This window comes from Ursus maritimus, unplaced genomic scaffold (assembly GCF_017311325.1).
Source record: "Ursus maritimus isolate PB19 unplaced genomic scaffold, ASM1731132v1 scaffold_3, whole genome shotgun sequence".
Classification (NCBI taxonomy): domain Eukaryota; kingdom Metazoa; phylum Chordata; class Mammalia; order Carnivora; family Ursidae; genus Ursus; species Ursus maritimus.
This window is the reverse complement of record NW_024425563.1, coordinates 91,995,583-92,008,732: the sequence shown is the minus strand read 5'-3', so window position 1 is coordinate 92,008,732 and position 13,150 is coordinate 91,995,583.

Below are 13,150 nucleotides of genomic sequence, written 5' to 3'. Positions count from 1 at the left end.
GAACGGAGCCCGACACGGGGCTCGATCTCACAATCCTGAGATCAGACCTGCGCCGAAAAAACCAAGAGTAGGATGCTTAACCAACTATACCACCCAGGTGGGCCTGCCGCTTACTATTCTTTGTCAGGCAAGGACAGGCATGGGGCATTTTCCCAGGGTGGCCCCCAAGGCTATAAGAAAGTTTAGATTGGCGAGCTACTGAAATCTCATGTCTTCCAAGTACCTTCTCGGATTTTTCAAGGTCAGTACTACCTCTCCCTCTGTGGTTCTTCCACAGGACTCTCCTGGTAGATATCTTGGGGTTGATACTATGTTTTGGTGTATGCTAAGTTGGCCGTGCACATCTAGGCCCTCAGCTACTAGGTAATACAGGCCTTGAGGACAGAGATAGACTCACTTCATCTTTCCATGAGCCATGAAACCTAGTACTGGGCCTTGCACTGCTTAATTGATTGAACCGAATTTAAATTCTTAATAATTATATTAAAACTTGAAGGCATACCTTCCGTATTGCCTGCAAGAAAAGCACAAATGGAGGTCCATAGAGCCCAGGCCTAAATATATGAAGGCTACACATCAAATTTTGTCTACACACTGGCTTGTCTTTCTACCCCTGCACTTGTAGCCTGCTCTTTGTTTTTTTTTTTTTTTAATGTTTTTTTATCATATTATGTTAGTCACCATACAGTACATCCCCGGTTTCCGATGTAAGGCTCGATGATTCATTAGTTGCGTATAACACCCAGTGCACCATGCAATACGTGCCCTCCTTACTACCCATCACCAGCCTATCCCATTCCCCCACCCCCCTCCCCTCTGAGGCCCTCAGTTTGTTTCTCATAGTCCATAGTCTCTCATGCTTCATTCCCCCTTCTGATTACCCCCCCTTTCTTTATCCCTTTCTTCCCCTACTGATCATCCTAGTTCTTATGTTCCATAGATGAGAGAAATCATATGATAGTTGTCTTTCTCTGCTTGACTTATTTCACTTAGCATTATCTCCTCCAGTGCCGTCCATGTTGCAGCAAATGTTGAGAACTCGTTCTTTCTGATAGCTGAGTAATATTCCATTGTATATATGGACCACAACTTCTTAATCCAGTCATCTGTTGAAGGGCATCTCGGCTCCTTCCACGATTTATGTAGCCTGCTCTTTGAATTAGCTCTTATGATTTGAAGGCAATGCTCTCCCCCCGCCCAGCCCCTGTCCTCAGCCTGACAGGTTGCATGGACCTCTTGAAACAGAGGGAGGTGAAAGCTATTCCTGAGGGAACCTTGGGTGAGTAGTGAATTAGCTTCCTGGGGAGACAGGCTGGGCTGGGTCCTTCCCCTTATGCCACCCTTGTCTGACTCAGGATTCCTAGGTAGCTCTAAGGGCCTTCTAGGACAACACCATCTAAATATAGGGGAGCAAGAGAACAGATATCTGGAGAATTGGTCTGCTAGACATCTACTTTGGGCAATGGAGGGCAGCCAACTTAAGCAACAGCAGACACTCTCTGTTCTCTTGGGGCAGTGGCTGTGAACATGGCCAACCCTCCCCACCCCTACACCCCCCCACACACTCTCAAGCATTCTCACCCTGCTTTTTCTGGCCTGGTAGTTCAGTTTAGCTCACACCATCCTCTCCCATAATCCTTGTTTGTTCAAGTAGTTCCTGAACTTTCTAAAATCTGTTGGCATAGACAAGGAAAAGTCAGGCATCTTTTATTGTAGAGTTTGTGATCCCTGGGGTGCACTGGGTAGTGACCCTCTTAACTAGACCCAAAGGGCACCAGCAGAACCCAGAAGGTGCACCTAGAGGATATTATATGCATCCCCCCAGTGAGTCTGCCCCCGGAACACAATCGTTCCTGTAGAAGCATTTTGCTATGGCTGGTGTAACCAGTGTTAAGATTCACCCACAGGCCTTGCTAAAATATAGGCTGCTGGAACTCACTTCCAGAGTTTCTCATTCAGTAGGTAGGTCTTGGATGAAACCTGAAAATTCACACGTCTAACAAGTTCCCAGGTGATACTGCTCGTCTGAGGCCTACACTTTGAGAACCACTGGTGTATATGATTGTAAAGTCAGTAGAGACTTCAAAATAGCCATGGTTCCCATAATTCCACAGACATGCAGTGGGTTACCCTAGCTGGCACGGGCCCTAAGATATTGTTAGAAACTTGATCTTTAGTAGCTGGGAAAAGAAGGAAAACATTTAAAGCTGCAAGCAATTTCCAGTCTCTAAGGGTAGTGACATGAATTTACCTCAGAGGCAAATTGTTGCTTTTGGTCTGGGAAAACCACTTGAGTCTGCCATTTATTTACAAAAATGTAAATCAAATATTCACCCACTGTCCTAGAGGGAAATGTAAAGTCAGTATTAACCTGAGCACAGATGTTTGAGACTGAGAAGTTAAGTGTTCCATTTGATAACATAAATTTGGGGAGAAGATTGAGCCAAATTTCTGTCTGGGAGACATAGTTGTCTGGACAGGGGTGGGCTGGGTGGGGGGTGCACATTCCAGCATTTCTAGGCCTGTCTGATTCTGAGGGCGCTTTGCTTCAAACTGTGTCCTATTCTTGCAGCTCTGTGTATGCAGCCAGTGTTTTCCAGAACTCCGGGGCTGAGACGCAAGGACTGAGGGAAGAGAGTACCCATAGAAAAGCAGATCAACCAGGCACTTGATGTGTCTTACAGGTTTTCTGATGTAATTTTTCTGCTGGGAATTTCCTCCAGAGGAAAGGAATATTTCCATGTCAGTCAACAGGAGAATAGGACATTCAGCCTAGGAAAGTGAGGAGGGAGGAGATGGTATTCAGAGTGAGGGAAGGGATCTTCTTTCAGGACCTAAGGGAGCTTAAGTGGGCCTGGATTCTGAGGATGACTAGTCCCTCGATGGCCTGAGGGTGGCGGGATCTCGAGTCACATGAGCTGGGAGCTAGCCTGAGAAAGGAGCAGACTGTGTGAAGATCCCCGAAGACAGGACAGGACTGAGGGCTCTGAAACTCACTACTTCCAGTCCACAGTTACACTTTCCTTCTCCAATACCCGAGTTTTTGGTCAGATATGGTTCAAGGTTGGAATTTAATCTTTGTTGGGACACGAGGGTTACTAGCTTGGAGTTAAGTAGCCAAGGAGAGGGCAGGGCTCCTGCCCAAGATCACTCCTCAAGGAGAGTGGACTTCCTCATAGTTGGGTGGTTTCCCAAGGATTGCTTTGAGGAGCTAAGAAATGGGAGGAGCCCAGGCATGAGTAAAGTGGCACCATGGTCGGGCAGGGCAAATTCCTTTATAGGAAAGTTGGAGCTCAAGATAAACCATCATTTTGAAGTCATGGTATGATAAAACTGGATATCTGAGATACAAAGTGAAATACAGTTGGTTGGCTTGGTTAATAACTAGAAATAACTTAGGGACAGGCACTATATGTGAACATCCATCCTAAAGATCAGATACGAGCAGAAGGCAGTCCCCTTTTTTAATAGGATAAGGTAATTCAAGTTTTCATGACAAGTGAATATATCCAAATAAATGGAACACTTCATCTGTAGATCTTAGATAGGAAATGTTTCGTTGTATGAGCCTCAAAAACTCCCTCTGATGAGGCAAAACGATTTCCATCAATTCTATTAATCTTTCATGGCACATATGCAAAAACCCTGCCCAGAGAAGGAAATAAAACCATGTTAGAGCCACAGAAGGGGGTTGAGTAGGTGCAGAAGGTCACTGAAGAGAATCAATTTTCCTATAATTTTCTTGAGAGCTCCAAAAATAACAAACAAACATCAATTTGGAAACAGATTCCCCTCCACTTCATCATGGCTCCCAGGGGCTCGTAGACTGTGGACGAGGCCATGCAGAAGGTAGGACAGCTTGACTGCAGCCAAAGTAAGCACACTAGTGCAGAAAACCAAAACAACTTGGGAAGAAGAAGCCAACATGTAACACATGCTGATTCAGTGAAAAAGTGAATTTATATCCAGTACATCAAAGAGTTGGGTCAAGGACAGCACAGTGCAGACACAGGAGCCTTGGAGATGATTACCAATAATTCACACTGGGAGTAAATGGCTTATGCACAAGGCAGTCATCTAATGCTTAACGAGAAGGAGTGCTTATTGCCTATTGAGGGAGTTGTGTATGTCTGTTGGCTTCTTGATTAAAACATCTCGAAACAAACGAGAGTGTCTTATACCACTGCTTTGACATTATTTTCTTTCCTATGTACTCTTCACTGTAGGAAATATGGTAACGTTACATGGACAGGTTCATATGACTAAGTCCAGACCTCACGCACTGAACTGTTTGCAACTCTTGTTGAGTTGCTTCTTAACGTATGCCTTGGTGTCTCCTTTCAAAAAAATATTTCGATTTCACTGAGACTGTGAGACACTTTCAAAAAATTCACTTGGCCCCATTAAAGTGAAAAATCGAGGGACTTCATGGTTTCCACTTAGAATACATTATAGACTAACTGACATTAGACAGTATTTCTTGACTGTACTGTTTTTCCCTGCTAGCATAATTTCCTTGGGAAACTGGACTGTATGTATTTATCATTTTACCACACTTTTCTAGTAGAGATTTCAGAGAGTCTTTTTAGTGTCTTCCTATTCATCTCCCAGGCCTCCAACCACAGCAGAGATCATTCCTCTCCTTTGAATAATGGAGACAGTGAAGAGCCCATGAGCGAAGTTTGCCCAGGATGGAGTCAGGCACCTAACCTCCAGACTCCCGATCAGAGCTTACTGCCTTTATCTGCAAGGCTTTCGGGGATGTTGAGCACATATCGTTCTTCATGGGGAAGCTACTATTTCTACAACACCAAAAAATGGCATAGACTAGAAGAAACACAGGGATGCTCCAAAACGAGGGAATTGGAGACTGGAGAACATTCTATTTTGCTGGAACTTCTCAAACTAGGTTCTCATCACACCCAACACACACTGTAAATGTTTTCTCCTTAAGTCTGTAAGACACCCGTATTTCAATAGTTCTGATTAGCTGATCCTTCATGCATCAAAATAATTGTTCTGCAAGGTCCATTTTGGTGCCAAAACATTTAGGGTGATTTTAAAAGCATGTTTCGAAGGGGTTTTCCTTTGGAGTTATGAGATTGTCTTGTTGACCGGTGCCAGTGGAATTTAAGTTCTCATTCCAGTCTATGCAGTTAATCCATTAAACTTATGTAGACCTGACGTTGGATATCTTATCATGTATTTGGCAATCTTATCTTTTATGGTATCAACTAAAATATGAGCTATTTAACCTACTGCCTAAAACGAAAGTACTAGAAAAGGGTGCCCAGCAATCCCAAAGCATGGGGGTCAATGTAATACATTTCTACACTCAGTCAGAGCGCCTGCTTTTTAAGGCACCACACCCTATGTTTGGAAGACCATAAAGCATGATCTTTGCTTTTAAGGAGTTTTAACTTTGAATGAGGAGAAAGAAACTCACAAAAAGATAATAAAAGCTATACTGAGTACAAAGCGTTACCAAAGTATAGAGGAGGAAGAAATCTTTTTATGGAGATAAGAAAGGCTTTGTGGCTAAGACTGCCTTTGAACTACCAAGGGGCCGGAGATGTCACACGGGGAGAAGAAGGCCCGGGTACCACGTCAGGGGTGCTAAAGGAAATGTGAGCTAATTCAGGAGGCAGCCAGTGGTCTGACGAGACTGAAGCAAGTTTTTCATGTTTGTAGCACCCTCCAAAAATGCTTAGAAGCATGAAGCAGAGATACTCCCACAGATACAAAGACCTGGGTGGTCTTTTACATTCCCTCATTTTGCAGCTAACTGATGGAAGATCCTGTCACATGGCATGTCCAAAGGACAACGCGGCTGGTTGCAGTTGAGACTGTGATGTTCTAAGGGGCCGCACGGACCCTGTTGGCATTTGGGCAACCAGCAGACCGTGGCATACCCTGAATCTCCACACCATGCCCCTGGATCCATGTCTGGATTTCAGGTCTAGAGACTGGCCTTTGCCTCTTTATCTTGGAATAATTTGCTATTTTATAAAAAGACACCTTATCCCTTTGGCCAGATTATTCACAATCCCCATCATCATGTTCTCTTCCAGTGTGGATTTATTAATTAATGGTATGGGACCTATCATCATGTTGACTGAGACACTAATGTCTGTAATTAAGAGGCTGTGTCTCCTCACAGGGATGCAAGACCTGCCACTGGGTGCCGGGAGGACAAGACTGGAAATTTCTGTTTCCATTTTGATGTTAAAATAGGAAAGAGATGAAATTTGCTAACTTACAATGTGCAGTGTCGGGGTGTGCATGTCAGAGTCTCACTCCCTTCTCCAATGTGGATGTGAAACCAGAGGGACAATCGGCATGACCTCAGTCATTTGCTCTGACTGAGACTTGCATTTATAAACTCACCATATTACGCTATATTATCACATTCCAACTAAACCAAGTATTTGCAAGGATCTTTAAAAATTTCCACAAAGCAATCATGAATTGAGGATATTTCTAATAATACAAACCAAGTTAAAAACATTTAAAAAGTATGGCAATTACTTTTCTTCCAAGTCCTTCTGCCACATCATGAAGTTAAAAACATAACAGTACATTCTAATCTGATAACAAATTGACCAAAAAAATATAGTTAGCAAGAAAACTTTTTAGATCGGAATTTACAAGACTCGCTAAGGATAATCTGGCTCTAAGAATGTATGGTCCCTGGAGGTATTAGCCAGTAACAGTAGTAAGTAAATGTAATTTATACATAAATATACACAAATTGAGATATATGTTATATGATGTAAAGTATCAGAGACACTGTGAAAGACCATCCCCTTTTCTGCGTAGGCACCTAAATAAGACTCAATGCTCATCAGGAGACATCTGCCCTTTCTGCCCCATAACAAAATATGACCCACGTGCCTCTTCCCCGGGTCGACACCTCAGTTCTGGTACTTTGGAATCCCTTTCTAGACTTGATGCTGAGCATGTCCACTTGGCATAGCATTCCATCTTTAGCTATCTCTGTAGCACCCTGTTTGCTCTGCATGAATCCTAGGAGACTCTTGGTCTGTAAATTTTATTTCCGCAGATCTTTACGTTTTGCTTGGATTTCGTTGTGTTCTAAGTAAAGGAGGTTCCTATCACCTAATATGCCACCTGCAAGAGCCACTTCGATTCATGTTAAACAAAATGCACTTCCAATCAAGATATCAATCAGCTAACTGAATGCAGAAATGGGCTCCTTTCCAAACGTGACCTTCCTATGCCCTATGGCATTCCACTCCTATTACAAGAACCGGTGACATGAACATGAAAACTAGTTCCATATACTTTTATTATGAGATGGCATAGGGTGACATATCCATAAAGTAAATAAGGATGTAGATGTGCTTTCCCACTTCCTAAAGGTGTTGGAGCAGATGGTTACAATTAGGGGCTTGTCCTAAGTCGAGTTAGCACTAAGTCCTAAGTTAGACTCTCTTATAAAGTCTTTTTTCCCCTCCAGAACCCTGGAGAGGAGTAAAGTTGTTTAGCATGGTAGACACAAATATGTGTTTTACATGCTATAAATAGTTAGAATTTTTCATTTGTTTTTAATCTCTTTTTCCTTTTTAGATGAGAGTCCTGACCCACTACTCTGCCAGCTCCTGGGGCTTAATAAATCTTCTGATAATTTTAATAGTACTTGAAGTCTACTAGCTTTGTAATGTGCCCTCCCACCCTCAGCCCCAGTGGCAGTGCCTATAAAATAATACAAGAGAATATAGGAATTAGTTTGTGTTCCCAGGTTAGGAGTGTAAGTCATACTGCAAGATAAAGCTATCAAATGAAATGGTCCTAACTAGCGGAAGCCAGCTAGAGATCTATCCTGAACTTGAGCTGCTCACCTTTGATTTGGAGAGATGATTAAGCCAAATAAAAGAAAAGTCATATGGGAGCGGTGTGGAATACACCATTTCATAGCAGTGAATCCGAGCACGTCCCTCAACGATGACCAAAATGCTTGTCGTGAATTAGGTTCTCTCAGAGATCACCTAGGAAATTGAGGCAAAATGGGTTTCATTGTTTCCTGCCGGGTGGAGTCAAGTACCTGATCTGAATGAGTCAGTTCAGTTTACCAAACTTCCTAATTTACAGTGAGTAAATATATCCCTTTGGAGAATGTGGCTCAGAACCCCTCTGCAATTTATGTCCCTCTACAAGAGCTGTCGACTTCCATTCAGTGCCTTGCTGCTGTATGCTTTGGAAACATTGCCTTTCCCTCTGCATTGGCCTTTCAAGGTACCTAGAACTCGGGTTGGGGGCAACTCAGAAACCAGCGAAGAGGCCAGAGCCCTGCGTCTGGCCAGTCATAAGGAGTACATTTCTTTTTAATTCCTGCATGTATCATAGCAGCAGGACCAAAGAGGTCCCAGCCCGCTTACCTGTTAGCTCAGCATCATATGGCCCTGGGAGCAGGAAAATGTGCCACCATAATGGGAGAAGGGTTATTTACGTGGAAGAGTGGCAGGAAGAAGGCTGAACACAAGAGACGAGACATTTTGGCAAGACTGTGCAGTTGGCTTCTTTGGATGCCTTGAATGGAATTAGAGTTGGTTGCCACCTTCCTGCCATCACTAAGGTCAAGTATGAAAGACCCTGCAACAGTACGGTACTCAGAAGAACCATCAAACACGTGCCGTCCCAAACAGGTATGCGGGCAATCAGAGGCAGTGCCGAGGGGCCGTTCTTAAAGTTCTTAAAGGGGGCTAATGGCCCCCACCTACTTTAAATTGTCTTAGAACATTCTGAAAAATCCACTGTTCTTTTTTCATAAGAGAAGTTCTTGTGTATGCATCCATGTGCACGCACGCGTGCAAGCATATTGTGCTCAAGCAGACACCCTCGCTTTTGCCTGTGTGTGTTTGTCATAAAACTTGAAAGAAAAGTACAAGTTTTAGCTGAAATGAAAGCTTTTTATAGCAGAGTTATAAATCACTTCAAGGAGTGATTTTCAGTGAAGAGCTGACAGCTCCCTTGCGAAGTGACCATGCCAGGCCTGCCATTCAAAGAAGATTGGAGACCAATCTTGTTTGTCATCCGAAATGGAAGTGCTATGTTCTTGGGGAAGCCACGTGAGAAGGCAAGATGGAGTGTTCCTGCGATGTGCACTATCTTTGGATGAAACTAGAAGGAGGTGTTGGTATGATGTAACACATAATATTGAGCATGAAGTGATTAAGCAGTTGTATACTGATCTGCTGTTTGGGGCAGAGCAGAAACAGAAATGCTGTTTATTGTTACACGAATGATGCCTGGCCACCACGTTGCCTTGCAAGAAAGGATCCCTTTGCAATTCTGACTCCAAACAGTACGTTACTGCACCTCCACGGTGTGCTTTTTAACATTTTCCCATCCTGCAGTGAGAACTCCAAGCCCAGAGGGAGAAATGAGACACAGACCTCTCAAGCTGGAGGTAGAAATCCACAGCACAGCAGAGTTAAAGCTAAAATTGATGACGTTTCATGGAGATCAACAAAGGCATGCATAGAAGTCCTTCCAGAGACTCCTCTTTAAGCAAAAGATTAAGTCGTCTGGTCTCCGAAACAAGAGGCGGACCTCCCAGCACACCAAGCCCAACAGTCATGAATAATAGAGGACATGCGATGTCTACACCAGATAAGAACTCACCTTTCCTCCCAGTTCCTTTACACCAAGGAACTGGGGACTAGACATCAGAAACCACTGTATCTCCATTAGATTTCACCGGATATAACAATACAATCTTGACCGGTGTGAAAGTTAGAACCCTACAAAAATAGTGGGTTTAGGGGAAAAAAAAACCCGCTTAATATGATTTAAAAAAAATCCACGGCCAAAAATATGTTGTCTTTCTCTTGCCGTATCAACTATTTCGTGGAATATCGAATATTAGAAAGAACTCATAGGACACACAAGTCACGAGCAATGCCAGCTAGAGGCAGGGACAGTTCCAGCAAAAAGGATTTGGATGTTATTCTCCATCCATCACTAGCATTTCTTGCTGAAGAAAAAACTCTTGAAGGGCGGTGCAGACTAGCCTTTCAAAGTGATGTCACCGTCACTTACTGTCGTTGTGGGACCTTCTCTGAGGTGAGGCATGGGGCCAATGTCAGACTTAAGTCATCATTTTCAATGTAGCTAAGAATCTTCTTTTTAACTGGAACTGTGATACTGTCTTGCTTCTTTTCATCTGCGGTCCTCCTAACAATGTTTGACTTCACTAAGATTTAACACATAAAAAACACTGGGAAAATACAGGCATTCAGAGAGCAAGCTCTCAGAAACGGTTGCATTCTTCTTTATGACAAGTATTCATTTGGTCCCCACTTTATCCCTTTCTAGAGGTGGATTTGAGCATATCATTTATACATGTCTAATTTGCACATAGCCTTTATGTATACATCTGAGAGGACTGAGAAATGGCTGTAATTCTCATTACCAAGTTTAGGGTCTCAGCTTTGTCGTATACAAATATTTGAATCAGTAGCCTTTCACTGGTGTGACGCCAAGAGCCTATGGTACAGAGCGAGCAAAACCAAAATTAGCCGCATCCTTTGCAACCCTCTGATTAGGGAGGCTGATTTCTGCCTGGGTCTGCAGCGTGTCCTGCGGCTCCACCAGATGGTACCCCCAATGCGGCCAGCACCCCGTTATCCCATTGCTCTCTGTGTAGGAGAGAGAGCCGTGCAGCAGATGGGGCCAAAAGGAGGACCTTTTGGTTCTCTGAACCAAACGTGTAACGATTGGAAGAGGTTTGACTTCACCATTTTGGTGATGGGGGTGGATTCGGGCTCCTCGTTGTTCTCTGGAAGCAGACCTGGGAAATTGGGTTATTTCCCTTTCTGGTCCTGTAGCAAACTGGCTTCTGCTCTCACCCACATTGCCCCTTGCTACCTCCTGCTCCGTCGACTTCACAGACTTACACTTCTGTGAAATTAAAAGCGACATCAAGTCTCTTGTTGCGAACGTCTCACTATTCACTGCTGGAGCCTGTCCTGAAAATGCCCCGAGTGGTCCCCATCATCTGGTGTCCTTTTGTCTCCTTGTCCTCTCTGTGACAAGGAATCTTCAGTCTGTAGTCAATCAGGGAAGGTGTTATTCAGACCGGGGCCTTGGGTCCCTTCTTTGGGTCTCTGTTGACATTTAGCCACATGAAACCTAAAAAACTCTTGAAAGTGAGGACCGAGAAAAGATCACCTCCGTCTCTATTACATGTATGTTCCCACACGCCTGAGTTTCTGCCTCAGTAACTGAGTTCTTTTTCTTCTCATTAAGGCTGTGCCTACCCCCCTTTGCCCCCATTGTGTTTTTTCCACGGGGTCTCCATACAAACACCTTGGATCTCATCTACCCTTAAGCAAAACTCCTCCCCAGGAATTGGCCAAAATGTGGGCTGGAACTACTTGGGGGTACCGGTCATATGTTCAACACATGTAGAGGCTGCAAAAAGCATTTCCTTGGTGCATTTCCTTTATGTTAATGCCCTTCAAAATCTAATAATATTTCATTTAGGGGGGAAAGTCGGTTGTTCTCTTTCAATGGGGCAGATCATTACTTTTCCATTTCCTTGTGTAGGTATGTGCGCTGTCCTTCGTAACTCCAAGGCTGCACACACACCAATCGGCGATCTGCGATGGGAGTGCTTTTCCTAATAAACAGCACATGAATTTGTGCTGATCCGGGCATCGCGCGTCATCCAGAGCCCCAGTGACCAATAACGTGCATTTGTAAAGTTCCTGCCTGGTTTGGAAATACAGTTTATAATATGTCCTTCCCTCTGTGAAGCTCAATTATTTATTTCAGTCAAATTCCTAGGCACTTCATGTTTAGACTCTTTATGAAGGAGCATAGAATCATGTGGTGAAACGTTTGGGCTTTGGAGTCAGAAAGATCTGGAGTAGAGGCCAGGCTCTGCTGTGAGCTGCGGAGTGGCTTTCGGCAACTGTATGTGCTCAGAGCCCCCGTTTCCTCCTCCGAAAGACAGAGCAGTAGTCAGCCCTGCCTGACAGAGCCATTTGCACTTTCGAGTATCAGCTTGCGTGATGCAGATGACATCAGATCCGTCATGCCTGGCACCTTACTGGGACTGCTTAAAAGGTAACTTACTGTATTCAGTTGGTCTAATCTTAGGGCGTGGTGGCGAGACACCATCCTCCGACTAAACACAAGTAGTCACTTTGCGAATATTATTATCACCTCCCAGGAGAATATACTGGCTCTACCCTTGGACCTCTATGGCACCCCACACCCCATGGCTGTCCCCTGGCATCTCTGGCCTCTCGGTGCCCCATCTTTCTCTCCTAGCTGTTAAATGTCATCCTTGACACTGTCTTCTCCTGCTTCCCCTAAGCCAAGCCATCATGCATCGAGCCCTACAGATCTGTCCTCTGAAATCCATCCAGTTCTCTCCATACACACCACACTTCCCTGCTGGTCTTGCTACATCCAGCCTTGCCCTCAGTTCGCTTTCTGCAGGATAGGGATTGCTTAAAAATGCAATTTCAATACATTATCCTCAGCCTGGCTGGCTTTGACGTGCATCACTCTCCCTTTGCGCTCGCCCATGCTGACCTCCTGCTCCCAGCAACCGGGGAGCCTTGACCAAGCAATGGTTTCTTTTCTCTTCCTGAATTGACTTTTATATTTATAGCCAGAGGAGAAGAATTCAAAACTTCCTTTTTCTTCCTAAGGGCAGGAGGGGTTTGGTTGAGTTTGAATTTTCCACAGACTTTTGGAGTGTCTCAGATGAAATGTCAAAAACAAGCCCAACATATTATTATGATTTGAACGAGGCCCAGACAACGCTGGTATTTCTAGTAGGACTGAAATTATTAGACGAGCAGCCCTTCCCTTAGCCTGTGTGAACTTCAATTTCTAGGCCAGAGCCTAGCTAGAAAAGTGCTGACATTGGAAATGTTATAGAGCAGAAGAAGGTAGTGGAATGTTTTATAACCTCAAGAAATATTGAGTTTGGGATTCAGGTTATTCAGGTGTCAAGGAAATATCCAAAGGTGGGTATGTAACTCACCAGGGGGCCAGGAGCTTCAAGCTGCCCGGAGAAGTGAGGATTCCAGGGTCTAGAACAGAAAGCTGTACTATGTAATTTCTAGAGGACACCCCAGCAGGGCCCTCTTCCTCTATCCCTGCTGTTCCG